The following is a 25,964-nucleotide window of genomic DNA, read 5'->3' as shown; positions in this document are numbered from 1 at the left end:
GCTACACCACGGAAACTGCTACGCTGTGAGCTCCACATGTGACACAACTTGAGGACGATCGCAACTTTGGCGTAAAAATCACTTTGCGGAAACGCACAATGCAGGAATTTCGCATTCGTACCTAACAATCGACAGCACCCTTGCCTGTCTGAATGCCACCATGAATAAGAGCCCAAGAAGTCGTCGGCAATGAACGCGGCCGAGTCCTCGGTAGCATCAGCTACTCTTGCTTTCCGTACGAGCTACCGTCAATTCGCGCAGTCGCTATTGCAAATGATGTCACCAAAAGCAATCACTTCGTTAGCGGCAAGGAGCCCGGGCCCAGCGGTAGCTCTACATGGAGGCACCAGCAGCCCCGACAGGCCGCCGCTGGCGCGCCGGCGCCTTGACCCGCGACCCCTAATGACGTTGCAGTCGATGTATTTCTTAATATCGCTTTTCGAAGAAGCAAGCCAGGTGTAAATCACACAGTATTTTACTGATGATCTGGAAACGCAAATTTAGAACAAGTAGAACATTATATAAAATTTTGTTGTGTGGTCGAGCGGTACCCACCCTTCGCTCTTCCCAGATTATCGTTGCTGCGCGGAATGATTGTTAAAGCACCGACGGCTTCAGAGTTCGTCTTCTCCAACGTTTGCTTTTGCAGTACATTCCGCAATCTTTTCGTTATGAGTCGTCTGTTTCGGTTTCCCGATGTAGTTTTGCTCACAGCTCCCGACTTCTCTTAACCCCGAGCCACCACTAGCCGAAAATTCCGCACTGCAGTCTGGTCAATCTGCAGAGCTCGATAAGAGCATCGCGGTCGTTCCTGAGCTAATGAAACGGCCGTATCTGTAGTTGTTCCCAGATGTCTCCCACAGCAACGGCCTCCCGGACGCCTGCATTACAGGAGTACGCCACTACTCCCAGCCATACAATTGCATTTGAAAGCAGAATAACATGAGCTACAGAGCAACTCCGATTTTTGTGTCTGACCTACTTCTAATGATACTGTGGTCGGTTTACTTACTACTATCGCAGCTGGACGAAGCAGACCAGTTGAAGGCCACACGGTACTCTTGTAAAAAACAGGTAATGGAAATTTAGGTAAAACGATATCAAAAAAAGTTACTGAATACCGGTGCACTATGGGAGCAAGAGCATTTGACAGTAAAATAACGCGATATCGGTGTAGCACACGACATTTATTATCCCTGCATACGCAGACGTGACGTTATCTCGGAAATGGAATCCGAAAACGGGTTTAAAAAAAGTCGTGCTTCCGCCCGGGATCGAACCGGGGACCTTCTGCGTGTAAAGCAGACGTGATAACCGCTACACCACGGAAACGACGGTTTTGCTGTTGTACTACCTGGAAAACCGTAGTTCCAACAGATTTTTCCTGCGTAAGCAAGGGCATCGGCTACGAGCTCCGTCCGATTCTAGAAGTTGCTATAGTAAAAGACAACGATAAAAACAATCAAACCGCAACAGCCAGGGAGAACGCTTGGTGAGCAGTAGCTCTGCACGGTGATACCAAGAACGGAGGCGTTACTCATGTGCATCGAGAAGGCTCGTTGGTCTCGGGGTATGATCCCTCCTTCGGGTGCAGGAGGTCCCGGGTTCAAATCCCGGACGAGCCCTTGCATTTCGTGCAAACGTGTGGCGACTACTGGCATGCCGGCGGCTGTTCCGCACATTTCCAGCCCTCCAGGTAAGCATTTGAAAGCAGAATAACATGAGCTACAGAGCAACTCCGATTTTTGTGTCTGACCTACTTCTAATGATACTGTGGTCGGTTTACTTACTACTATCGCTGCTGGACGAAGCAGACCAGTTGAAAGCCACACGGTATTCTTGTAAAAAACACGTAATGGAAATTTAGGTAAAACGATATCAAAAAAAGTTGCGTGGTGGAGCGACACATACAGTTGACTCTTCGTAGATGATCATTGCTGCACGGAATAATTCTTAAGGCACAGACGCCTTCAGGAGTCGTGTTTGGAAGTTTTGCTTGCAGTATATTCCGCTATCTTTTCGTTATGAGTTGGTGTTTCGGATTCCCGGTGTTCTTTTGTTTAGTGCATTTGCCCTCCCTTGACAGTGAGAAACCACATCACGAAAGTGAAACACCACCGTCTGTTCATCTGCAGAGCGCGATGAAATTATTCACTCTACATTCATTGCCTTTAATATTCTTGCCATCAGTGGTGGGCGCTGCCTTCAGAAAGCGCTTTCCTTCCTGATTTACATGAAAGTTTGTGTTCCTCGGAGGTGGACTGCTTGGGATACCTTCACAGCTAGCAGCAGGTGGCTCGTTGGTCTAGGGGTATGATTCCTGCTTTGGGTGCAGGAGGTCCCGGGTTCAAATCCCGGACGAGCCCTACCGTTTTGACCGTGCTGAAGAGTAGGTGTAGCTCACCCACGTTTGTAGCTCTGCAATGAAGAACAGATGCGTGCCGCAGCACGCTGTGTGTGGCCCTACGGTCATGAAGGGACCGTTTGATATGGCAAGAATCTGATACCAGTAAATTACATAGGTCGATTTCTGTAGAAGAGCCGACAGTAATCTTGCATGCTACGGAAAACAAAGGTTGTCTTTGCAGAACGTGTGCACCGTGATTGGAGACGAAGCTCAATCGTGGAGCAGTCTACCTTCATCTGATTAGCGACAACGTCAACCAAAGCGTGGGATACAAGACTGAGCGTAGTTAAGAGTTTCTCACTATTAGTTACGTTCACGCTTCAAGAGAGTTGTGACAAGGCGAGTGCAAAGAGCTCAGGAAAGCCAGTATGAAGCGAACTTGAAGTAGTCTTGAAGAAATGGATACTAAATTTTGCCGGCCAGAATGGGGCTACGAGCGTTCTGAGTTACTGAATACCGGTGCACTATGGGAGCAAGAGCATTTGACAGTAAAATAACGCGATATCGGTGTAGCACACGACATTTATTATCCCTGCATACGCAGACGTGACGTTATCTCGGAAATGGAATCCGAAAACGGGTTTAAAAAAAGTCGTGCTTCCGCCCGGGATCGCACCGGGGACCTTCTGCGTGTAAAGCAGACGTGATAACCGCTACACCACGGAAACGACGGTTTTGCCGTTGTACTACCTGGAAAACCGTAGTTCCAACAGATCTTTCCTGCGTAAGCAAGGGCATCGGCTACGAGCTCCGTCCGATTCTAGAAGTTGCTATAGTAAAAGACAACGATAAAAACAATCAAACCGCAACAGCCAGGGAGAACGCTGGGTGAGCAGTAGCTCTGCACGGTGATACCAAGAACGTAGGCGTTACTCATGTGCATCGAGAAGGCTCGTTGGTCTCGGGGTATGATCCCTGCTTCGGGTGCAGGAGGTCCCGGGTTCAAATCCCGGACGAGCCCTTGCGTTTCGTGCAAACGTGTGGCGACTACTGGCATGCCGGCGGCTGTTCCGCGCATTTCCAGCCCTCCAGGTAAGCACAAAAACCAAGTAGCCGCTTCTGAAAGAGTTTCATGTATCATTTGAGCCATCTGCAGCCTGGTGGTTGGACGTTTGAAATTGATTTAAATGTTCACCGTAGAGATTGTAGCAAGTGTCTTGTTGAGTGCGACAAAAATGTGTTTCCGCCCGGAATCGAACCGGTGACGTTCTGCGTGTTGGCAGACGTGATAACCGCTACACCACGGAAACTGCTACGCTGTGAGCTCCACATGTGACACAACTTGAGGACGATCGCAACTTTGGCGTAAAAATCACTTTGCGGAAACGCACAATGCAGGAATTTCGCATTCGTACCTAACAATCGACAGCACCCTTGCCTGTCTGAATGCCACCATGAATAAGAGCCCAAGAAGTCGTCGGCAATGAACGCGGCCGAGTCCTCGGTAGCATCAGCTACTCTTGCTTTCCGTACGAGCTACCGTCAATTCGCGCAGTCGCTATTGCAAATGATGTCACCAAAAGCAATCACTTCGTTAGCGGCAAGGAGCCCGGGCCCAGCAGTAGCGGCCCAGCGGTAGCTCTACATGGAGGCACCAGCAGCCCCGACAGGCCGCCGCTGGCGCGCCGGCGCCTTGACCCGCGACCCCTAATGACGTTGCAGTCGATGTATTTCTTAATATCGCTTTTCGAAGAAGCAAGCCAGGTGTAAATCACACAGTATTTTACTGATGATCTGGAAACGCAAATTTAGAACAAGTAGAACATTATATAAAATTTTGTTGTGTGGTCGAGCGGTACCCACCCTTCGCTCTTCCCAGATTATCGTTGCTGCGCGGAATGATTGTTAAAGCACCGACGGCTTCAGAGTTCGTCTTCTCCAACGTTTGCTTTTGCAGTACATTCCGCAATCTTTTCGTTATGAGTCGTCTGTTTCGGTTTCCCGATGTAGTTTTGCTTACAGCTCCCGACTTCTCTTAACCCCGAGCCACCACTAGCCGAAAATTCCGCACTGCAGTCTGGTCAATCTGCAGAGCTCGATAAGAGCATCGCGGTCGTTCCTGAGCTAATGACACGGCCGTATCTGTAGTTGTTCCCAGATGTCTCCCACAGCAACGGCCTCCCGGACGCCTGCATTACAGGAGTACGCCACTACTCCCAGCCATACAATTGCATTTGAAAGCAGAATAACATGAGCTACAGAGCAACTCCGATTTTTGTGTCTGACCTGCTTCTAATGATACTGTGGTCGGTTTACTTACTACTATCGCAGCTGGACGAAGCAGACCAGTTGAAGGCCACACGGTACTCTTGTAAAAAACAGGTAATGGAAATTTAGGTAAAACGATATCAAAAAAAGTTACTGAATACCGGTGCACTATGGGAGCAAGAGCATTTGACAGTAAAATAACGCGATATCGGTGTAGCACACGACATTTATTATCCCTGCATACGCAGACGTGACGTTATCTCGGAAATGGAATCCGAAAACGGGTTTAAAAAAAGTCGTGCTTCCGCCCGGGATCGAACCGGGGACCTTCTGCGTGTAAAGCAGACGTGATAACCGCTACACCACGGAAACGACGGTTTTGCTGTTGTACTACCTGGAAAACCGTAGTTCCAACAGATTTTTCCTGCGTAAGCAAGGGCATCGGCTACGAGCTCCGTCCGATTCTAGAAGTTGCTATAGTAAAAGACAACGATAAAAACAATCAAACCGCAACAGCCAGGGAGAACGCTGGGTGAGCAGTAGCTCTGCACGGTGATACCAAGAACGGAGGCGTTACTCATGTGCATCGAGAAGGCTCGTTGGTCTCGGGGTATGATCCCTCCTTCGGGTGCAGGAGGTCCCGGGTTCAAATCCCGGACGAGCCCTTGCGTTTCGTGCAAACGTGTGGCGACTACTGGCATGCCGGCGGCTGTTCCGCGCATTTCCAGCCCTCCAGGTAAGCATTTGAAAGCAGAATAACATGAGCTACAGAGCAACTCCGATTTTTGTGTCTGACCTACTTCTAATGATACTGTGGTCGGTTTACTTACTACTATCGCTGCTGGACGAAGCAGACCAGTTGAAAGCCACACGGTATTCTTGTAAAAAACACGTAATGGAAATTTAGGTAAAACGATATCAAAAAAAGTTGCGTGGTGGAGCGACACATACAGTTGACTCTTCGTAGATGATCATTGCTGCACGGAATAATTCTTAAGGCACAGACGCCTTCAGGAGTCGTGTTTGGAAGTTTTGCTTGCAGTATATTCCGCTATCTTTTCGTTATGAGTTGGTGTTTCGGATTCCCGGTGTTCTTTTGTTTAGTGCATTTGCCCTCCCTTGACAGTGAGAAACCACATGACGAAAGTGAAACACCACCGTCTGTTCATCTGCAGAGCGCGATGAAATTATTCACTCTACATTCATTGCCTTTAATATTCTTGCCATCAGTGGTGGGCGCTGCCTTCAGAAAGCGCTTTCCTTCCTGATTTACATGAAAGTTTGTGTTCCTCGGAGGTGGACTGCTTGGGATACCTTCACTGCTAGCAGCAGGTGGCTCGTTGGTCTAGGGGTATGATTCCTGCTTTGGGTGCAGGAGGTCCCGGGTTCAAATCCCGGACGAGCCCTACCGTTTTGACCGTGCTGAAGAGTAGGTGTAGCTCACCCACGTTTGTAGCTCTGCAATGAAGAACAGATGCGTGCCGCAGCACGCTGTGTGTGGCCCTACGGTCATGAAGGGACCGTTTGATATGGCAAGAATCTGATACCAGTAAATTACATAGGTCGATTTCTGTAGAAGAGCCGACAGTAATCTTGCATGCTACGGAAAACAAAGGTTGTCTTTGCAGAACGTGTGCACCGTGATTGGAGACGAAGCTCAATCGTGGAGCAGTCTACCTTCATCTGATTAGCGACAACGTCAACCAAAGCGTGGGATACAAGACTGAGCGTAGTTAAGAGTTTCTCACTATTAGTTACGTTCACGCTTCAAGAGAGTTGTGACAAGGCGAGTGCAAAGAGCTCAGGAAAGCCAGTATGAAGCGAACTTGAAGTAGTCTTGAAGAAATGGATACTAAATTTTGCCGGCCAGAATGGGGCTACGAGCGTTCTGAGTTACTGAATACCGGTGCACTATGGGAGCAAGAGCATTTGACAGTAAAATAACGCGATATCGGTGTAGCACACGACATTTATTATCCCTGCATACGCAGACGTGACGTTATCTCGGAAATGGAATCCGAAAACGGGTTTAAAAAAAGTCGTGCTTCCGCCCGGGATCGCACCGGGGACCTTCTGCGTGTAAAGCAGACGTGATAACCGCTACACCACGGAAACGACGGTTTTGCCGTTGTACTACCTGGAAAACCGTAGTTCCAACAGATTTTTCCTGCGTAAGCAAGGGCATCGGCTACGAGCTCCGTCCGATTCTAGAAGTTGCTATAGTAAAAGACAACGATAAAAACAATCAAACCGCAACAGCCAGGGAGAACGCTGGGTGAGCAGTAGCTCTGCACGGTGATACCAAGAACGTAGGCGTTACTCATGTGCATCGAGAAGGCTCGTTGGTCTCGGGGTATGATCCCTGCTTCGGGTGCAGGAGGTCCCGGGTTCAAATCCCGGACGAGCCCTTGCGTTTCGTGCAAACGTGTGGCGACTACTGGCATGCCGGCGGCTGTTCCGCGCATTTCCAGCCCTCCAGGTAAGCACAAAAACCAAGTAGCCGCTTCTGAAAGAGTTTCATGTATCATTTGAGCCATCTGCAGCCTGGTGGTTGGACGTTTGAAATTGATTTAAATGTTCACCGTAGAGATTGTAGCAAGTGTCTTGTTGAGTGCGACAAAAATGTGTTTCCGCCCGGAATCGAACCGGTGACGTTCTGCGTGTTGGCAGACGTGATAACCGCTACACCACGGAAACTGCTACGCTGTGAGCTCCACATGTGACACAACTTGAGGACGATCGCAACTTTGGCGTAAAAATCACTTTGCGGAAACGCACAATGCAGGAATTTCGCATTCGTACCTAACAATCGACAGCACCCTTGCCTGTCTGAATGCCACCATGAATAAGAGCCCAAGAAGTCGTCGGCAATGAACGCGGCCGAGTCCTCGGTAGCATCAGCTACTCTTGCTTTCCGTACGAGCTACCGTCAATTCGCGCAGTCGCTATTGCAAATGATGTCACCAAAAGCAATCACTTCGTTAGCGGCAAGGAGCCCGGGCCCAGCAGTAGCGGCCCAGCGGTAGCTCTACATGGAGGCACCAGCAGCCCCGACAGGCCGCCGCTGGCGCGCCGGCGCCTTGACCCGCGACCCCTAATGACGTTGCAGTCGATGTATTTCTTAATATCGCTTTTCGAAGAAGCAAGCCAGGTGTAAATCACACAGTATTTTACTGATGATCTGGAAACGCAAATTTAGAACAAGTAGAACATTATATAAAATTTTGTTGTGTGGTCGAGCGGTACCCACCCTTCGCTCTTCCCAGATTATCGTTGCTGCGCGGAATGATTGTTAAAGCACCGACGGCTTCAGAGTTCGTCTTCTCCAACGTTTGCTTTTGCAGTACATTCCGCAATCTTTTCGTTATGAGTCGTCTGTTTCGGTTTCCCGATGTAGTTTTGCTTACAGCTCCCGACTTCTCTTAACCCCGAGCCACCACTAGCCGAAAATTCCGCACTGCAGTCTGGTCAATCTGCAGAGCTCGATAAGAGCATCGCGGTCGTTCCTGAGCTAATGAAACGGCCGTATCTGTAGTTGTTCCCAGATGTCTCCCACAGCAACGGCCTCCCGGACGCCTGCATTACAGGAGTACGCCACTACTCCCAGCCATACAATTGCATTTGAAAGCAGAATAACATGAGCTACAGAGCAACTCCGATTTTTGTGTCTGACCTACTTCTAATGATACTGTGGTCGGTTTACTTACTACTATCGCTGCTGGACGAAGCAGACCAGTTGAAGGCCACACGGTACTCTTGTAAAAAACAGGTAATGGAAATTTAGGTAAAACGATATCAAAAAAAGTTACTGAATACCGGTGCACTATGGGAGCAAGAGCATTTGACAGTAAAATAACGCGATATCGGTGTAGCACACGACATTTATTATCCCTGCATACGCAGACGTGACGTTATCTCGGAAATGGAATCCGAAAACGGGTTTAAAAAAAGTCGTGCTTCCGCCCGGGATCGAACCGGGGACCTTCTGCGTGTAAAGCAGACGTGATAACCGCTACACCACGGAAACGACGGTTTTGCTGTTGTACTACCTGGAAAACCGTAGTTCCAACAGATTTTTCCTGCGTAAGCAAGGGCATCGGCTACGAGCTCCGTCCGATTCTAGAAGTTGCTATAGTAAAAGACAACGATAAAAACAATCAAACCGCAACAGCCAGGGAGAACGCTTGGTGAGCAGTAGCTCTGCACGGTGATACCAAGAACGGAGGCGTTACTCATGTGCATCGAGAAGGCTCGTTGGTCTCGGGGTATGATCCCTCCTTCGGGTGCAGGAGGTCCCGGGTTCAAATCCCGGACGAGCCCTTGCGTTTCGTGCAAACGTGTGGCGACTACTGGCATGCCGGCGGCTGTTCCGCGCATTTCCAGCCCTCCAGGTAAGCATTTGAAAGCAGAATAACATGAGCTACAGAGCAACTCCGATTTTTGTGTCTGACCTACTTCTAATGATACTGTGGTCGGTTTACTTACTACTATCGCTGCTGGACGAAGCAGACCAGTTGAAAGCCACACGGTATTCTTGTAAAAAACACGTAATGGAAATTTAGGTAAAACGATATCAAAAAAAGTTGCGTGGTGGAGCGACACATACAGTTGACTCTTCGTAGATGATCATTGCTGCACGGAATAATTCTTAAGGCACAGACGCCTTCAGGAGTCGTGTTTGGAAGTTTTGCTTGCAGTATATTCCGCTATCTTTTCGTTATGAGTTGGTGTTTCGGATTCCCGGTGTTCTTTTGTTTAGTGCATTTGCCCTCCCTTGACAGTGAGAAACCACATGACGAAAGTGAAACACCACCGTCTGTTCATCTGCAGAGCGCGATGAAATTATTCACTCTACATTCATTGCCTTTAATATTCTTGCCATCAGTGGTGGGCGCTGCCTTCAGAAAGCGCTTTCCTTCCTGATTTACATGAAAGTTTGTGTTCCTCGGAGGTGGACTGCTTGGGATACCTTCACAGCTAGCAGCAGGTGGCTCGTTGGTCTAGGGGTATGATTCCTGCGTTGGGTGCAGGAGGTCCCGGGTTCAAATCCCGGACGAGCCCTACCGTTTTGACCGTGCTGAAGAGTAGGTGTAGCTCACCCACGTTTGTAGCTCTGCAATGAAGAACAGATGCGTGCCGCAGCACGCTGTGTGTGGCCCTACGGTCATGAAGGGACCGTTTGATATGGCAAGAATCTGATACCAGTAAATTACATAGGTCGATTTCTGTAGAAGAGCCGACAGTAATCTTGCATGCTACGGAAAACAAAGGTTGTCTTTGCAGAACGTGTGCACCGTGATTGGAGACGAAGCTCAATCGTGGAGCAGTCTACCTTCATCTGATTAGCGACAACGTCAACCAAAGCGTGGGATACAAGACTGAGCGTAGTTAAGAGTTTCTCACTATTAGTTACGTTCACGCTTCAAGAGAGTTGTGACAAGGCGAGTGCAAAGAGCTCAGGAAAGCCAGTATGAAGCGAACTTGAAGTAGTCTTGAAGAAATGGATACTAAATTTTGCCGGCCAGAATGGGGCTACGAGCGTTCTGAGTTACTGAATACCAGTGCACTATGGGAGCAAGAGCATTTGACAGTAAAATAACGCGATATCGGTGTAGCACACGACATTTATTATCCCTGCATACGCAGACGTGACGTTATCTCGGAAATGGAATCCGAAAACGGGTTTAAAAAAAGTCGTGCTTTCGCCCGGGATCGAACCGGGGACCTTCTGCGTGTAAAGCAGACGTGATAACCGCTACACCACGGAAACGACGGTTTTGCCGTTGTACTACCTGGAAAACCGTAGTTCCAACAGATTTTTCCTGCGTAAGCAAGGGCATCGGCTACGAGCTCCGTCCGATTCTAGAAGTTGCTATAGTAAAAGACAACGATAAAAACAATCAAACCGCAACAGCCAGGGAGAACGCTGGGTGAGCAGTAGCTCTGCACGGTGATACCAAGAACGTAGGCGTTACTCATGTGCATCGAGAAGGCTCGTTGGTCTCGGGGTATGATCCCTGCTTCGGGTGCAGGAGGTCCCGGGTTCAAATCCCGGACGAGCCCTTGCGTTTCGTGCAAACGTGTGGCGACTACTGGCATGCCGGCGGCTGTTCCGCGCATTTCCAGCCCTCCAGGTAAGCACAAAAACCAAGTAGCCGCTTCTGAAAGAGTTTCATGTATCATTTGAGCCATCTGCAGCCTGGTGGTTGGACGTTTGAAATTGATTTAAATGTTCACCGTAGAGATTGTAGCAAGTGTCTTGTTGAGTGCGACAAAAATGTGTTTCCGCCCGGAATCGAACCGGTGACGTTCTGCGTGTTGGCAGACGTGATAACCGCTACACCACGGAAACTGCTACGCTGTGAGCTCCACATGTGACACAACTTGAGGACGATCGCAACTTTGGCGTAAAAATCACTTTGCGGAAACGCACAATGCAGGAATTTCGCATTCGTACCTAACAATCGACAGCACCCTTGCCTGTCTGAATGCCACCATGAATAAGAGCCCAAGAAGTCGTCGGCAATGAACGCGGCCGAGTCCTCGGTAGCATCAGCTACTCTTGCTTTCCGTACGAGCTACCGTCAATTCGCGCAGTCGCTATTGCAAATGATGTCACCAAAAGCAATCACTTCGTTAGCGGCAAGGAGCCCGGGCCCAGCAGTAGCGGCCCAGCGGTAGCTCTACATGGAGGCACCAGCAGCCCCGACAGGCCGCCGCTGGCGCGCCGGCGCCTTGACCCGCGACCCCTAATGACGTTGCAGTCGATGTATTTCTTAATATCGCTTTTCGAAGAAGCAAGCCAGGTGTAAATCACACAGTATTTTACTGATGATCTGGAAACGCAAATTTAGAACAAGTAGAACATTATATAAAATTTTGTTGTGTGGTCGAGCGGTACCCACCCTTCGCTCTTCCCAGATTATCGTTGCTGCGCGGAATGATTGTTAAAGCACCGACGGCTTCAGAGTTCGTCTTCTCCAACGTTTGCTTTTGCAGTACATTCCGCAATCTTTTCGTTATGAGTCGTCTGTTTCGGTTTCCCGATGTAGTTTTGCTTACAGCTCCCGACTTCTCTTAACCCCGAGCCACCACTAGCCGAAAATTCCGCACTGCAGTCTGGTCAATCTGCAGAGCTCGATAAGAGCATCGCGGTCGTTCCTGAGCTAATGAAACGGCCGTATCTGTAGTTGTTCCCAGATGTCTCCCACAGCAACGGCCTCCCGGACGCCTGCATTACAGGAGTACGCCACTACTCCCAGCCATACAATTGCATTTGAAAGCAGAATAACATGAGCTACAGAGCAACTCCGATTTTTGTGTCTGACCTACTTCTAATGATACTGTGGTCGGTTTACTTACTACTATCGCAGCTGGACGAAGCAGACCAGTTGAAGGCCACACGGTACTCTTGTAAAAAACAGGTAATGGAAATTTAGGTAAAACGATATCAAAAAAAGTTACTGAATACCGGTGCACTATGGGAGCAAGAGCATTTGACAGTAAAATAACGCGATATCGGTGTAGCACACGACATTTATTATCCCTGCATACGCAGACGTGACGTTATCTCGGAAATGGAATCCGAAAACGGGTTTAAAAAAAGTCGTGCTTCCGCCCGGGATCGAACCGGGGACCTTCTGCGTGTAAAGCAGACGTGATAACCGCTACACCACGGAAACGACGGTTTTGCTGTTGTACTACCTGGAAAACCGTAGTTCCAACAGATTTTTCCTGCGTAAGCAAGGGCATCGGCTACGAGCTCCGTCCGATTCTAGAAGTTGCTATAGTAAAAGACAACGATAAAAACAATCAAACCGCAACAGCCAGGGAGAACGCTTGGTGAGCAGTAGCTCTGCACGGTGATACCAAGAACGGAGGCGTTACTCATGTGCATCGAGAAGGCTCGTTGGTCTCGGGGTATGATCCCTCCTTCGGGTGCAGGAGGTCCCGGGTTCAAATCCCGGACGAGCCCTTGCGTTTCGTGCAAACGTGTGGCGACTACTGGCATGCCGGCGGCTGTTCCGCGCATTTCCAGCCCTCCAGGTAAGCATTTGAAAGCAGAATAACATGAGCTACAGAGCAACTCCGATTTTTGTGTCTGACCTACTTCTAATGATACTGTGGTCGGTTTACTTACTACTATCGCTGCTGGACGAAGCAGACCAGTTGAAAGCCACACGGTATTCTTGTAAAAAACACGTAATGGAAATTTAGGTAAAACGATATCAAAAAAAGTTGCGTGGTGGAGCGACACATACAGTTGACTCTTCGTAGATGATCATTGCTGCACGGAATAATTCTTAAGGCACAGACGCCTTCAGGAGTCGTGTTTGGAAGTTTTGCTTGCAGTATATTCCGCTATCTTTTCGTTATGAGTTGGTGTTTCGGATTCCCGGTGTTCTTTTGTTTAGTGCATTTGCCCTCCCTTGACAGTGAGAAACCACATGACGAAAGTGAAACACCACCGTCTGTTCATCTGCAGAGCGCGATGAAATTATTCACTCTACATTCATTGCCTTTAATATTCTTGCCATCAGTGGTGGGCGCTGCCTTCAGAAAGCGCTTTCCTTCCTGATTTACATGAAAGTTTGTGTTCCTCGGAGGTGGACTGCTTGGGATACCTTCACAGCTAGCAGCAGGTGGCTCGTTGGTCTAGGGGTATGATTCCTGCTTTGGGTGCAGGAGGTCCCGGGTTCAAATCCCGGACGAGCCCTACCGTTTTGACCGTGCTGAAGAGTAGGTGTAGCTCAACCACGTTTGTAGCTCTGCAATGAAGAACAGATGCGTGCCGCAGCACGCTGTGTGTGGCCCTACGGTCATGAAGGGACCGTTTGATATGGCAAGAATCTGATACCAGTAAATTACATAGGTCGATTTCTGTAGAAGAGCCGACAGTAATCTTGCATGCTACGGAAAACAAAGGTTGTCTTTGCAGAACGTGTGCACCGTGATTGGAGACGAAGCTCAATCGTGGAGCAGTCTACCTTCATCTGATTAGCGACAACGTCAACCAAAGCGTGGGATACAAGACTGAGCGTAGTTAAGAGTTTCTCACTATTAGTTACGTTCACGCTTCAAGAGAGTTGTGACAAGGCGAGTGCAAAGAGCTCAGGAAAGCCAGTATGAAGCGAACTTGAAGTAGTCTTGAAGAAATGGATACTAAATTTTGCCGGCCAGAATGGGGCTACGAGCGTTCTGAGTTACTGAATACCAGTGCACTATGGGAGCAAGAGCATTTGACAGTAAAATAACGCGATATCGGTGTAGCACACGACATTTATTATCCCTGCATACGCAGACGTGACGTTATCTCGGAAATGGAATCCGAAAACGGGTTTAAAAAAAGTCGTGCTTTCGCCCGGGATCGAACCGGGGACCTTCTGCGTGTAAAGCAGACGTGATAACCGCTACACCACGGAAACGACGGTTTTGCCGTTGTACTACCTGGAAAACCGTAGTTCCAACAGATTTTTCCTGCGTAAGCAAGGGCATCGGCTACGAGCTCCGTCCGATTCTAGAAGTTGCTATAGTAAAAGACAACGATAAAAACAATCAAACCGCAACAGCCAGGGAGAACGCTGGGTGAGCAGTAGCTCTGCACGGTGATACCAAGAACGGAGGCGTTACTCATGTGCATCGAGAAGGCTCGTTGGTCTCGGGGTATGATCCCTGCTTCGGGTGCAGGAGGTCCCGGGTTCAAATCAAGGACGAGCCCTTGCGTTTCGTGCAAACGTGTGGCGACTACTGGCATGCCGGCGGCTGTTCCGCGCATTTCCAGCCCTCCAGGTAAGCACAAAAAACAAGTAGCCGCTTCTGAAAGAGTTTCATGTATCATTTGAGCCATCTGCAGCCTGGTGGTTGGACGTTTGAAATTGATTTAAATGTTCACCGTAGAGATTGTAGCAAGTGTCTTGTTGAGTGCGACAAAAATGTGTTTCCGCCCGGAATCGAACCGGTGACGTTCTGCGTGTTGGCAGACGTGATAACCGCTACACCACGGAAACTGCTACGCTGTGAGCTCCACATGTGACACAACTTGAGGACGATCGCAACTTTGGCGTAAAAATCACTTTGCGGAAACGCACAATGCAGGAATTTCGCATTCGTACCTAACAATCGACAGCACCCTTGCCTGTCTGAATGCCACCATGAATAAGAGCCCAAGAAGTCGTCGGCAATGAACGCGGCCGAGTCCTCGGTAGCATCAGCTACTCTTGCTTTCCGTACGAGCTACCGTCAATTCGCGCAGTCGCTATTGCAAATGATGTCACCAAAAGCAATCACTTCGTTAGCGGCAGGGAGCCCGGGCCCAGCGGTAGCTCTACATGGAGGCACCAGCAGCCCCGACAGGCCGCCGCTGGCGCGCCGGCGCCCGGACCCGCGACCCCTAATGACGTTGCAGTCGATGTATTTCTTAATATCGCTTTTCGAAGAAGCAAGCCAGGTGTAAATCACACAGTATTTTACTGATGATCTGGAAACGCAAATTTAGAACAAGTAGAACATTATATAAAATTTTGTTGTGTGGTCGAGCGGTACCCGCCCTTCGCTCTTCCCAGATTATCGTTGCTGCACGGAATGATTGTTAAAGCACCGACGGCATCAGAGTTCGTCTTCTCCAACGTTTGCTTTTGCAGTACATTCCGCAATCTTTTCGTTACGAGTCGTCTGTTTCGGTTTCCCGATGTAGTTTTGCTCACAGCTCCCGACTTCTCTTAACCCCGAGCCACCACTAGACGAAAATTCCGCACTGCAGTCTGGTCAATCTGCAGAGCTCGATAAGAGCATCGCGGTCGTTCCTGAGCTAATGAAACGGCCGTATCTGCAGTTGTTCCCAGATGTCTCCCACAGCAACGGCCTCCCGGACGCCTGCATTACAGGAGTACGCCACTACTCCCAGCCATACAATTGCATTTGAAAGCAGAATAACATGAGCTACAGAGCAACTCCGATTTTTGTGTCTGACCTACTTCTAATGATACTGTGGTCGGTTTACTTACTACTATCGCTGCTGGACGAAGCAGACCAGTTGAAAGCCACACGGAATTCTTGTAAAAAACAGGTAATGGAAATTTAGGTAAAACGATATCAAAAAAAGTTGCGTGGTGGAGCGACACATACAGTTGGCTCATCGTAGATGATCATTGCTGCACGGAATAATTCTTAAGGCACAGACGCATTCAGGAGTCGTGTTTGGAAGTTTTGCTTGCAGTATATTCCGCTATCTTTTCGTTATGAGTTGGTGTTTCGGATTCCCGGTGTTCTTTTGTTTAGTGCATTTGCCTTCCCTTGACACTGAGAAACCACATGACGAAAGTGAAACACCACCGTCTGTTCATCTGCAGAGCGCGATGAAATTATTCACTCTACATTCATTGCCTTTAATATTCTTGCCATCAGTGGTGGGCGCTGCCTTCAGAAAGCGCTTTTCTTCCTGATTTACATGAAAGTTTGTGTTCCTCGGAGGTGGACTGCTTGGGATACCTTCACTGCTAGCAGCAGGTGGCTCGTTGGTCTAGGGGTATGATTCCTGCTTTGGGTGCAGAAGGTCCCGGGTTCAAATCCCGGACGAGCCCTACCGTTTTGACCGTGCTGAAGAGTAGGTGTAGCTCACCCACGTTTGCAGCTCTGCAATGAAGAACAGATGCGTGCCGCAGCACGCTGTGTGTGGCCCTACGGTCATGAAGGGACCGTTTGATATGGCAAGAATCTGATACCAGTAAATTACATAGGTCGATTTCTGTAGAAGAGCCGACAGTAATCTTGCATGCTACGGAAAACAAAGGTTGTCTTTGCAGAACGTGTGCACCGTGATTGGAGACGAAGCTCAATCGTGGAGCAGTCTACCTTCATCTGATTAGCGACAACGTCAACCAAAGCGTGGGATACAAGACTGAGCGTAGTTAAGAGTTTCTCACTATTAGTTACGTTCACGCTTCAAGAGAGTAGTGACAAGGCGAGTGCAAAGAGCTCAGGAAAGCCAGTACGAAGCGAACTTGAAGTAGTCTTGAAAAAATGGATACTAAATTTTGCCGGCCAGAATGGGGCTACGAGCGTTCTGAGTTACTGAATACCGGTGCACTATGGGAGCAAGAGCATTTGACAGTAAAATAACGCGATATCGGTGTAGCACACGACATTTATTATCCCTGCATACGCAGACGTGACGTTATCTCGGAAATGGAATCCGAAAACGGGTTTAAAAAAAGTCGTGCTTCCGCCCGGGATCGAACCGGCGACCTTCTGCGTGTAAAGCAGACGTGATAACCGCTACACCACGGAAACGACGGTTTTGCCGTTGTACTACCTGGAAAACCGTAGTTCCAACAGATTTTTCCTGCGTAAGCAAGGGCATCGGCTACGAGCTCCGTCCGATTCTAGAAGTTGCTATAGTAAAAGACAACGATAAAAACAATCAAACCGCAACTGCCAGGGAGAACGCTGGGTGAGCAGTAGCTCTGCACGGTGATACCAAGAACGGAGGCGTTACTCGTGTGCATCGAGAAGGCTCGTTGGTCTCGGGGTATGATCCCTGCTTCGGGTGCAGGAGGTCCCGGGTTCAAATCCCGGACGAGCCCTTGCGTTTCGTGCAAACGTGTGGCGACTACTGGCATGCCGGCGGCTGTTCCGCGCATTTCCAGCCCTCCAGGTAAGCATTTGAAAGCAGAATAACATGAGCTACAGAGCAACTCCGATTTTTGTGTCTGACCTACTTCTAATGATACTGTGGTCGGTTTACTTACTACTATCGCTGCTGGACGAAGCAGACCAGTTGAAAGCCACATGGTATTCTTGCAAAAAACAGGTAATGGAAATTTAGGTAAAACGATATCAAAAAAAGTTGCGTGGTGGAGCGACACATACAGTTGGCTCATCGTAGATGATCATTGCTGCACGGAATAATTCTTAAGGCACAGACGCATTCAGGAGTCGTGTTTGGAAGTTTTGCTTGCAGTATATTCCGCTATCTTTTCGTTATGAGTTGGTGTTTCGGATTCCCGGTGTTCTTTTGTTTAGTGCATTTGCCTTCCCTTGACACTGAGAAACCACATGACGAAAGTGAAACACCACCGTCTGTTCATCTGCAGAGCGCGATGAAATTATTCACTCTACATTCATTGCCTTTAATATTCTTGCCATCAGTGGTGGGCGCTGCCTTCAGAAAGCGCTTTTCTTCCTGATTTACATGAAAGTTTGTGTTCCTCGGAGGTGGACTGCTTGGGATACCTTCACTGCTAGCAGCGTTGGCTCGTTGGTCTAGGGGTATGATTCCTGCTTTGGGTGCAGGAGGTTCCGGGTTCAAATCCCGGACGAGCCCTACCGTTTTGACCGTGCTGAAGAGTAGGTGTAGCTCACCCACGTTTGTAGCTCTGCAATGAAGAACAGATGCGTGCCGCAGCACGCTGTGTGTGGCCCTACGGTCATGAAGGGACCGTTTGATATGGCAAGAATCTGATACCAGTAAATTACATAGGTCGATTTCTGTAGAAGAGCCGACAGTAATCTTGCATGCTACGGAAAACAAAGGTTGTCTTTGCAGAACGTGTGCACCGTGATTGGAGACGAAGCTCAATCGTGGAGCAGTCTACCTTCATCTGATTAGCGACAACGTCAACCAAAGCGTGGGATACAAGACTGAGCGTAGTTAAGAGTTTCTCACTATTAGTTACGTTCACGCTTCAAGAGAGTTGTGACAAGGCGAGTGCAAAGAGCTCAGGAAAGCCAGTACGAAGCGAACTTGAAGTAGTCTTGAAAAAATGGATACTAAATTTTGCCGGCCAGAATGGGGCTACGAGCGTTCTGAGTTACTGAATACCGGTGCACTATGGGAGCAAGAGCATTTGACAGTAAAATAACGCGATATCGGTGTAGCACACGACATTTATTATCCCTGCATACGCAGACGTGACGTTATCTCGGAAATGGAATCCGAAAACGGGTTTAAAAAAAGTCGTGCTTCCGCCCGGGATCGAACCGGGGACCTTCTGCGTGTAAAGCAGACGTGATAACCGCTACACCACGGAAACGACGGTTTTGCCGTTGTACTACCTGGAAAACCGTAGTTCCAACAGATTTTTCCTGCGTAAGCAAGGGCATCGGCTACGAGCTCCGTCCGATTCTAGAAGTTGCTATAGTAAAAGACAACGATAAAAACAATCAAACCGCAACAGCCAGGGAGAACGCTGGGTGAGCAGTAGCTCTGCACGGTGATACCAAGAACGGAGGCGTTACTCGTGTGCATCGAGAAGGCTCGTTGGTCTCGGGGTATGATCCCTGCTTCGGGTGCAGGAGGTCCCGGGTTCAAATCCCGGACGAGCCCTTGCGTTTCGTGCAAACGTGTGGCGACTACTGGCATGCCGGCGGCTGTTCCGCGCATTTCCAGCCCTCCAGGTAAGCATTTGAAAGCAGAATAACATGAGCTACAGAGCAACTCCGATTTTTGTGTCTGACCTACTTCTAATGATACTGTGGTCGGTTTACTTACTACTATCGCTGCTGGACGAAGCAGACCAGTTGAAAGCCACATGGTATTCTTGTAAAAAACAGGTAATGGAAATTTAGGTAAAACGATATCAAAAAAAGTTGCGTGGTGGAGCGACACATACAGTTGACTCTTCGTAGATGATCATTGCTGCACGGAATAATTCTTAAGGCACAGACGCCTTCAGGAGTCGTGTTTGGAAGTTTTGCTTGCAGTATATTCCGCTATCTTTTCGTTATGAGTTGGTGTTTCGGATTCCCGGTGTTCTTTTGTTTAGTGCATTTGCCTTCCCTTGACACTGAGAAACCACATGACGAAAGTGAAACACCACCGTCTGTTCATCTGCAGAGCGCGATGAAATTATTCACTCTACATTCATTGCCTTTAATATTCTTGCCATCAGTGGTGGGCGCTGCCTTCAGAAAGCGCTTTTCTTCCTGATTTACATGAAAGTTTGTGTTCCTCGGAGGTGGTCTGCTTGGGATACCTTCAGTGCTAGCAGCAGGTATCTCTTTGGTCTAGGGGTATGATTCCTGCTTTGGGTGCAGGAGGTCCCGGGTTCAAATCCCGGACGAGCCCTACCGTTTTGACCGTGCTGAAGAGTAGGTGTAGCTCACCCACGTTTGTAGCTCTGCAATGAAGAACAGATGCGTGCCGCAGCACGCTGTGTGTGGCCCTACGGTCATGAAGGGACCGTTTGATATGGCAAGAATCTGATACCAGTAAATTACTTAGTTCGATTTCTGTAGAAGAGCCGACAGTAATCTTGCATGCTACGGAAAACAAAGGTTGTCTTTGCAGAACGTGTGCACCGTGATTGGAGACGAAGCTCAATCGTGGAGCAGTCTACCTTCATCTGATTAGCGACAACGTCAACCAAAGCGTGGGATACAAGACTGAGCGTAGTTAAGAGTTTCTCACTATTAGTTACGTTCACGCTTCAAGAGAGTTGTGACAAGGCGAGTGCAAAGAGCTCAGGAAAGCCAGTATGAAGCGAACTTGAAGTAGTTTTGAAGAAATGGATACTAAATTTTGCCGGCCAGAATGGGGCTACGAGCGTTCTGAGTTACTGAATACCGGTGCACTATGGGAGCAAGAGCATTTGACAGTAAAATAACGCGATATCGGTGTAGCACACGACATTTATTATCCCTGCATACGCAGACGTGACGTTATCTCGGAAATGGAATCCGAAAACGGGTTTAAAAAAAGTCGTGCTTCCGCCCGGGATCGAACCGGGGACCTTCTGCGTGTAAAGCAGACGTGATAACCGCTACACCACGGAAACGACGGTTTTGCCGTTGTACTACCTGGAAAACCGTAGTTCCAACAGATTTTTCCTGCGTAAGCAAGGGCATCGGCTACGAGCTCCGTCCGATTCTAGAAGTTGCTATAGTAAAAGACAACGATAAAAACAATCAAACCGCAACAGCCAGGGAGAACGCTGGGTGAGCAGTAGCTCTGCACGGTGATACCAAGAACGGAGGCGTTACTCGTGTGCATCGAGAAGGCTCGTTGGTCTCGGGGTATGATCCCTGCTTCGGGTGCAGGAGGTCCCGGGTTCAAATCCCGGACGAGCCCTTGCGTTTCGTGCAAACGTGTGGCGACTACTGGCATGCCGGCGGCTGTTCCGCGCATTTCCAGCCCTCCAGGTAAGCATTTGAAAGCAGAATAACATGAGCTACAGAGCAACTCCGATTTTTGTGTCTGACCTACTTCTAATGATACTGTGGTCGGTTTACTTACTACTATCGCTGCTGGACGAAGCAGACCAGTTGAAAGCCACATGGTATTCTTGTAAAAAACAGGTAATGGAAATTTAGGTAAAACGATATCAAAAAAAGTTGCGTGGTGGAGCGACACATACAGTTGACTCTTCGTAGATGATCATTGCTGCACGGAATAATTCTTAAGGCACAGACGCCTTCAGGAGTCGTGTTTGGAAGTTTTGCTTGCAGTATATTCCGCTATCTTTTCGTTATGAGTTGGTGTTTCGGATTCCCGGTGTTCTTTTGTTTAGTGCATTTGCCTTCCCTTGACACTGAGAAACCACATGACGAAAGTGAAACACCACCGTCTGTTCATCTGCAGAGCGCGATGAAATTATTCACTCTACATTCATTGCCTTTAATATTCTTGCCATCAGTGGTGGGCGCTGCCTTCAGAAAGCGCTTTTCTTCCTGATTTACATGAAAGTTTGTGTTCCTCGGAGGTGGTCTGCTTGGGATACCTTCAGTGCTAGCAGCAGGTGGCTCGTTGGTCTAGGGGTATGATTCCTGCTTTGGGTGCAGAAGGTCCCGGGTTCAAATCCCGGACGAGCCCTACCGTTTTGACCGTGCTGAAGAGTAGGTGTAGCTCACCCACGTTTGCAGCTCTGCAATGAAGAACAGATGCGTGCCGCAGCACGCTGTGTGTGGCCCTACGGTCATGAAGGGACCGTTTGATATGGCAAGAATCTGATACCAGTAAATTACTTAGTTCGATTTCTGTAGAAGAGCCGACAGTAATCTTGCATGCTACGGAAAACAAAGGTTGTCTTTGCAGAACGTGTGCACCGTGATTGGAGACGAAGCTCAATCGTGGAGCAGTCTACCTTCATCTGATTAGCGACAACGTCAACCAAAGCGTGGGATACAAGACTGAGCGTAGTTAAGAGTTTCTCACTATTAGTTACGTTCACGCTTCAAGAGAGTTGTGACAAGGCGAGTGCAAAGAGCTCAGGAAAGCCAGTATGAAGCGAACTTGAAGTAGTTTTGAAGAAATGGATACTAAATTTTGCCGGCCAGAATGGGGCTACGAGCGTTCTGAGTTACTGAATACCGGTGCACTATGGGAGCAAGAGCATTTGACAGTAAAATAACGCGATATCGGTGTAGCACACGACATTTATTATCCCTGCATACGCAGACGTGACGTTATCTCGGAAATGGAATCCGAAAACGGGTTTAAAAAAAGTCGTGCTTCCGCCCGGGATCGAACGGGGGACCTTCTGCGTGTAAAGCAGACGTGATAACCGCTACACCACGGAAACGACGGTTTTGCCGTTGTACTACCTGGAAAACCGTAGTTCCAACAGATTTTTCCTGCGTAAGCAAGGGCATCGGCTACGAGCTCCGTCCGATTCTAGAAGTTGCTATAGTAAAAGACAACGATAAAAACAATCAAACCGCAACAGCCAGGGAGAACGCTGGGTGAGCAGTAGCTCTGCACGGTGATACCAAGAACGGAGGCGTTACTCGTGTGCATCGAGAAGACTCGTTGGTCTCGGGGTATGATCCCTGCTTCGGGTGCAGGAGGTCCCGGGTTCAAATCCCGGACGAGCCCTTGCGTTTCGTGCAAACGTGTGGCGACTACTGGCATGCCGGCGGCTGTTCCGCGCATTTCCAGCCCTCCAGGTAAGCATTTGAAAGCAGAATAACATGAGCTACAGAGCAACTCCGATTTTTGTGTCTGACCTACTTCTAATGATACTGTGGTCGGTTTACTTACTACTATCGCTGCTGGACGAAGCAGACCAGTTGAAAGCCACACGGTATTCTTGTAAAAAACAGGTAATGGAAATTTAGGTAAAACGATATCAAAAAAAGTTGCGTGGTGGAGCGACACATACAGTTGGCTCTTCGTAGATGATCATTGCTGCACGGAATAATTCTTAAGGCACAGACGCATTCAGGAGTCGTGTTTGGAAGTTTTGCTTGCAGTATATTCCGCTATCTTTTCGTTATGAGTTGGTGTTTCGGATTCCCGGTGTTCTTTTGTTTAGTGCATTTGCCTTCCCTTGACACTGAGAAACCACATGACGAAAGTGAAACACCACCGTCTGTTCATCTGCAGAGCGCGATGAAATTATTCACTCTACATTCATTGCCTTTAATATTCTTGCCATCAGTGGTGGGCGCTGCCTTCAGAAAGCGCTTTTCTTCCTGATTTACATGAAAGTTTGTGTTCCTCGGAGGTGGACTGCTTGGGATACCTTCACTGCTAGCAGCAGGTGGCTCGTTGGTCTAGGGGTATGATTCCTGCTTTGGGTGCAGGAGGTCCCGGGTTCAAATCCCGGACGAGCCCTACCGTTTTGACCGTGCTGAAGAGTAGGTTTAGCTCACCCACGTTTGTAGCTCTGCAATGAAGAACAGATGCGTGCCGCAGCACGCTGTGTGTGGCCCTACGGTCATGAAGGGACCGTTTGATATGGCAAGAATCTGATACCAGTAAATTACATAGGTCGATTTCTGTAGAAGAGCCGACAGTAATCTTGCATGCTACGGAAAACAAAGGTTGTCTTTGCAGAACGTGTGCACCGTGATTGGAGACGAAGCTCAATCGTGGAGCAGTCTACCTTCATCTGATTAGCGACAACGTCAACCAAAGCGTGGGATACAAGACTGAGCGTAGTTAAGAGTTTCTCACTATTAGTTACGTTCACGCTTCAAGAGAGTTGTGACAAGGCGAGTGCAAAGAGCTCAGGAAAGCCAGTATGAAGCGAACTTGAAGTAGTCTTGAAGAAATGGATACCAAATTTTGCCGGCCAGAATGGGGCTACGAGCGTTCTGAGTTACTGAATACCGGTGCACTATGGGAGCAAGAGCATTTGACAGTAAAATAACGCGATATCGGTGTAGCACACGACATTTATTATCCCTGCATGCGCAGACGTGACGTTATCTCGGAAATGGAATCCGAAAACGGGTTTAAAAAAAGTCGTGCTTCCGCCCGGGATCGAACCGGGGACCTTCTGCGTGTAAAGCAGACGTGATAACCGCTACACCACGGAAACGACGGTTTTGCCGTTCTACTACCTGGAAAACCGTAGTTCCAACAGATTTTTCCTGCGTAAGCAAGGGCATCGGCTACGAGCTCCGTCCGATTCTAGAAGTTGCTATAGTAAAAGACAACGATAAAAACAATCAAACCGCAACAGCCAGGGAGAACGCTGGGTGAGCAGTAGCTCTGCACGGTGATACCAAGAACGGAGGCGTTACTCATGTGCATCGAGAAGGCTCGTTGGTCTCGGGGTATGATCCCTGCTTCGGGTGCAGGAGGTCCCGGGTTCAAATCCCGGACGAGCCCTTGCGTTTAGTGCAAACGTGTGGCGACTACTGGCATGCCGGCGGCTGTTCCGCGCATTTCCAGCCCTCCAGGTAAGCATTTGAAAGCAGAATAACATGAGCTACAGAGCAACTCCGATTTTTGTGTCTGACCTACTTCTAATGATACTGTGGTCGGTTTACTTACTACTATCGCTGCTGGACGAAGCAGACCAGTTGAAAGCCACACGGTATTCTTGTAAAAAACAGGTAATGGAAATTTAGGTAAAACGATATCAAAAAAAGTTGCGTGGTGGAGCGACACATACAGTTGGCTCTTCGTAGATGATCATTGCTGCACGGAATAATTCTTAAGGCACAGACGCCTTCAGGAGTCGTGTTTGGAAGTTTTGCTTGCAGTATATTCCGCTATCTTTTCGTTATGAGTTGGTGTTTCGGATTCCCGGTGTTCTTTTGTTTAGTGCATTTGCCTTCCCTTGACACTGAGAAACCACATGACGAAAGTGAAACACCACCGTCTGTTCATCTGCAGAGCGCGATGAAATTATTCACTCTACATTCATTGCCTTTAATATTCTTGCCATCAGTGGTGGGCGCTGCCTTCAGAAAGCGCTTTTCTTCCTGATTTACATGAAAGTTTGTGTTCCTCGGAGGTGGACTGCTTGGGATACCTTCACTGCTAGCAGCAGGTGGCTCGTTGGTCTAGGGGTATGATTCCTGCTTTGGGTGCAGAAGGTTCCGGGTTCAAATCCCGGACGAGCCCTACCGTTTTGACCGTGCTGAAGAGTAGGTGTAGCTCACCCACGTTTGTAGCTCTGCAATGAAGAACAGATGCGTGCCGCAGCACGCTGTGTGTGGCCCTACGGTCATGAAGGGACCGTTTGATATGGCAAGAATCTGATACCAGTAAATTACATAGGTCGATTTCTGTAGAAGAGCCGACAGTAATCTTGCATGCTACGGAAAACAATGGTTGTCTTTGCAGAACGTGTGCACCGTGATTGGAGACGAAGCTCAATCGTGGAGCAGTCTACCTTCATCTGATTAGCGACAACGTCAACCAAAGCGTGGGATACAAGACTGTGCGTAGTTAAGAGTTTCTCACTATTAGTTACGTTCACGCTTCAAGAGAGTTGTGACAAGGCGAGTGCAAAGAACTCAGGAAAGCCAGTATGAAGCGAACTTGAAGTAGTCTTGAAGAAATGGATACTAAATTTTGCCGGCCAGAATGGGGCTACGAGCGTTCTGAGTTACTGAATACCGGTGCACTATGGGAGCAAGAGCATTTGACAGTAAAATAACGCGATATCGGTGTAGCACACGACATTTATTATCCCTGCATGCGCAGACGTGACGTTATCTCGGAAATGGAATCCGAAAACGGGTTTTAAAAAAGTCGTGCTTCCGCCCGGGATCGAACCGGGGACCTTCTGCGTGTAAAGCAGACGTGATAACCGCTACACCACGGAAACGACGGTTTTGCCGTTGTACTACCTGGAAAACCGTAGTTCCAACAGATTTTTCCTGCGTAAGCAAGGGCATCGGCTACGAGCTCCGTCCGATTCTAGAAGTTGCTATAGTAAAAGACAACGATAAAAACAATCAAACCGCAACAGCCAGGGAGAACGCTGGGTGAGCAGTAGCTCTGCACGGTGATACCAAGAACGGAGGCGTTACTCATGTGCATCGAGAAGGCTCGTTGGTCTCGGGGTATGATCCCTGCTTCGGGTGCAGGAGGTCCCGGGTTCAAATCCCGGACGAGCCCTTGCGTTTCGTGCAAACGTGTGGCGACTACTGGCATGCCGGCGGCTGTTCCGCG

The 25,964-nt window shown here is 48.7% G+C and overlaps 31 non-coding genes across 31 annotated transcripts; 17 read left to right on the top strand and 14 right to left on the bottom strand.

Moving 5' to 3' along the window:
• Positions 1–1,259: 1,259 nt before the first annotated feature.
• Positions 1,260–1,332, bottom strand: Trnav-uac (transfer RNA valine (anticodon UAC)). Its single transcript has one exon. It is a non-coding gene; the product is annotated as a tRNA-Val (tRNA).
• A 962-nt stretch (positions 1,333–2,294) lies between these two features.
• On the top strand, positions 2,295–2,366 carry Trnap-ugg (transfer RNA proline (anticodon UGG)). Its single transcript has one exon. It is a non-coding gene; the product is annotated as a tRNA-Pro (tRNA).
• Positions 2,367–3,002: 636 nt separating this feature from the next.
• Trnav-uac (transfer RNA valine (anticodon UAC)) lies at positions 3,003–3,075 on the bottom strand. The gene has a single exon. It is a non-coding gene; the product is annotated as a tRNA-Val (tRNA).
• A 221-nt stretch (positions 3,076–3,296) lies between these two features.
• Trnap-cgg (transfer RNA proline (anticodon CGG)) lies at positions 3,297–3,368 on the top strand. Its single transcript has one exon. It is a non-coding gene; the product is annotated as a tRNA-Pro (tRNA).
• A 1,546-nt stretch (positions 3,369–4,914) lies between these two features.
• On the bottom strand, positions 4,915–4,987 carry Trnav-uac (transfer RNA valine (anticodon UAC)). The gene has a single exon. It is a non-coding gene; the product is annotated as a tRNA-Val (tRNA).
• A 962-nt stretch (positions 4,988–5,949) lies between these two features.
• On the top strand, positions 5,950–6,021 carry Trnap-ugg (transfer RNA proline (anticodon UGG)). Its single transcript has one exon. It is a non-coding gene; the product is annotated as a tRNA-Pro (tRNA).
• A 636-nt stretch (positions 6,022–6,657) lies between these two features.
• Positions 6,658–6,730, bottom strand: Trnav-uac (transfer RNA valine (anticodon UAC)). Its single transcript has one exon. It is a non-coding gene; the product is annotated as a tRNA-Val (tRNA).
• A 221-nt stretch (positions 6,731–6,951) lies between these two features.
• Positions 6,952–7,023, top strand: Trnap-cgg (transfer RNA proline (anticodon CGG)). The gene has a single exon. It is a non-coding gene; the product is annotated as a tRNA-Pro (tRNA).
• Positions 7,024–8,569: 1,546 nt separating this feature from the next.
• Positions 8,570–8,642, bottom strand: Trnav-uac (transfer RNA valine (anticodon UAC)). The gene has a single exon. It is a non-coding gene; the product is annotated as a tRNA-Val (tRNA).
• A 962-nt stretch (positions 8,643–9,604) lies between these two features.
• Positions 9,605–9,676, top strand: Trnap-ugg (transfer RNA proline (anticodon UGG)). Its single transcript has one exon. It is a non-coding gene; the product is annotated as a tRNA-Pro (tRNA).
• A 636-nt stretch (positions 9,677–10,312) lies between these two features.
• Positions 10,313–10,385, bottom strand: Trnav-uac (transfer RNA valine (anticodon UAC)). The gene has a single exon. It is a non-coding gene; the product is annotated as a tRNA-Val (tRNA).
• Positions 10,386–10,606: 221 nt separating this feature from the next.
• On the top strand, positions 10,607–10,678 carry Trnap-cgg (transfer RNA proline (anticodon CGG)). Its single transcript has one exon. It is a non-coding gene; the product is annotated as a tRNA-Pro (tRNA).
• A 1,546-nt stretch (positions 10,679–12,224) lies between these two features.
• Trnav-uac (transfer RNA valine (anticodon UAC)) lies at positions 12,225–12,297 on the bottom strand. Its single transcript has one exon. It is a non-coding gene; the product is annotated as a tRNA-Val (tRNA).
• Positions 12,298–13,259: 962 nt separating this feature from the next.
• Positions 13,260–13,331, top strand: Trnap-ugg (transfer RNA proline (anticodon UGG)). Its single transcript has one exon. It is a non-coding gene; the product is annotated as a tRNA-Pro (tRNA).
• Positions 13,332–13,967: 636 nt separating this feature from the next.
• Trnav-uac (transfer RNA valine (anticodon UAC)) lies at positions 13,968–14,040 on the bottom strand. Its single transcript has one exon. It is a non-coding gene; the product is annotated as a tRNA-Val (tRNA).
• Positions 14,041–16,122: 2,082 nt separating this feature from the next.
• Positions 16,123–16,194, top strand: Trnap-ugg (transfer RNA proline (anticodon UGG)). Its single transcript has one exon. It is a non-coding gene; the product is annotated as a tRNA-Pro (tRNA).
• Positions 16,195–16,830: 636 nt separating this feature from the next.
• Positions 16,831–16,903, bottom strand: Trnav-uac (transfer RNA valine (anticodon UAC)). The gene has a single exon. It is a non-coding gene; the product is annotated as a tRNA-Val (tRNA).
• Positions 16,904–17,124: 221 nt separating this feature from the next.
• Trnap-cgg (transfer RNA proline (anticodon CGG)) lies at positions 17,125–17,196 on the top strand. The gene has a single exon. It is a non-coding gene; the product is annotated as a tRNA-Pro (tRNA).
• Positions 17,197–17,864: 668 nt separating this feature from the next.
• Trnap-ugg (transfer RNA proline (anticodon UGG)) lies at positions 17,865–17,936 on the top strand. Its single transcript has one exon. It is a non-coding gene; the product is annotated as a tRNA-Pro (tRNA).
• A 636-nt stretch (positions 17,937–18,572) lies between these two features.
• On the bottom strand, positions 18,573–18,645 carry Trnav-uac (transfer RNA valine (anticodon UAC)). The gene has a single exon. It is a non-coding gene; the product is annotated as a tRNA-Val (tRNA).
• Positions 18,646–18,866: 221 nt separating this feature from the next.
• Trnap-cgg (transfer RNA proline (anticodon CGG)) lies at positions 18,867–18,938 on the top strand. The gene has a single exon. It is a non-coding gene; the product is annotated as a tRNA-Pro (tRNA).
• A 1,377-nt stretch (positions 18,939–20,315) lies between these two features.
• Positions 20,316–20,388, bottom strand: Trnav-uac (transfer RNA valine (anticodon UAC)). Its single transcript has one exon. It is a non-coding gene; the product is annotated as a tRNA-Val (tRNA).
• Positions 20,389–20,609: 221 nt separating this feature from the next.
• Trnap-cgg (transfer RNA proline (anticodon CGG)) lies at positions 20,610–20,681 on the top strand. The gene has a single exon. It is a non-coding gene; the product is annotated as a tRNA-Pro (tRNA).
• Positions 20,682–21,350: 669 nt separating this feature from the next.
• On the top strand, positions 21,351–21,422 carry Trnap-ugg (transfer RNA proline (anticodon UGG)). The gene has a single exon. It is a non-coding gene; the product is annotated as a tRNA-Pro (tRNA).
• A 636-nt stretch (positions 21,423–22,058) lies between these two features.
• On the bottom strand, positions 22,059–22,131 carry Trnav-uac (transfer RNA valine (anticodon UAC)). The gene has a single exon. It is a non-coding gene; the product is annotated as a tRNA-Val (tRNA).
• A 962-nt stretch (positions 22,132–23,093) lies between these two features.
• On the top strand, positions 23,094–23,165 carry Trnap-ugg (transfer RNA proline (anticodon UGG)). Its single transcript has one exon. It is a non-coding gene; the product is annotated as a tRNA-Pro (tRNA).
• Positions 23,166–23,801: 636 nt separating this feature from the next.
• Trnav-uac (transfer RNA valine (anticodon UAC)) lies at positions 23,802–23,874 on the bottom strand. Its single transcript has one exon. It is a non-coding gene; the product is annotated as a tRNA-Val (tRNA).
• A 221-nt stretch (positions 23,875–24,095) lies between these two features.
• On the top strand, positions 24,096–24,167 carry Trnap-cgg (transfer RNA proline (anticodon CGG)). The gene has a single exon. It is a non-coding gene; the product is annotated as a tRNA-Pro (tRNA).
• A 669-nt stretch (positions 24,168–24,836) lies between these two features.
• Positions 24,837–24,908, top strand: Trnap-ugg (transfer RNA proline (anticodon UGG)). Its single transcript has one exon. It is a non-coding gene; the product is annotated as a tRNA-Pro (tRNA).
• A 636-nt stretch (positions 24,909–25,544) lies between these two features.
• Trnav-uac (transfer RNA valine (anticodon UAC)) lies at positions 25,545–25,617 on the bottom strand. The gene has a single exon. It is a non-coding gene; the product is annotated as a tRNA-Val (tRNA).
• A 221-nt stretch (positions 25,618–25,838) lies between these two features.
• Trnap-cgg (transfer RNA proline (anticodon CGG)) lies at positions 25,839–25,910 on the top strand. Its single transcript has one exon. It is a non-coding gene; the product is annotated as a tRNA-Pro (tRNA).
• The last annotated feature ends 54 nt before the right edge of the window (positions 25,911–25,964 follow it).

The sequence above is a fragment of the Schistocerca gregaria genome, chromosome 2, assembly GCF_023897955.1.
Source record: "Schistocerca gregaria isolate iqSchGreg1 chromosome 2, iqSchGreg1.2, whole genome shotgun sequence".
Classification (NCBI taxonomy): domain Eukaryota; kingdom Metazoa; phylum Arthropoda; class Insecta; order Orthoptera; family Acrididae; genus Schistocerca; species Schistocerca gregaria.
This window is presented reverse-complemented; position numbering and strand designations above follow the sequence as displayed.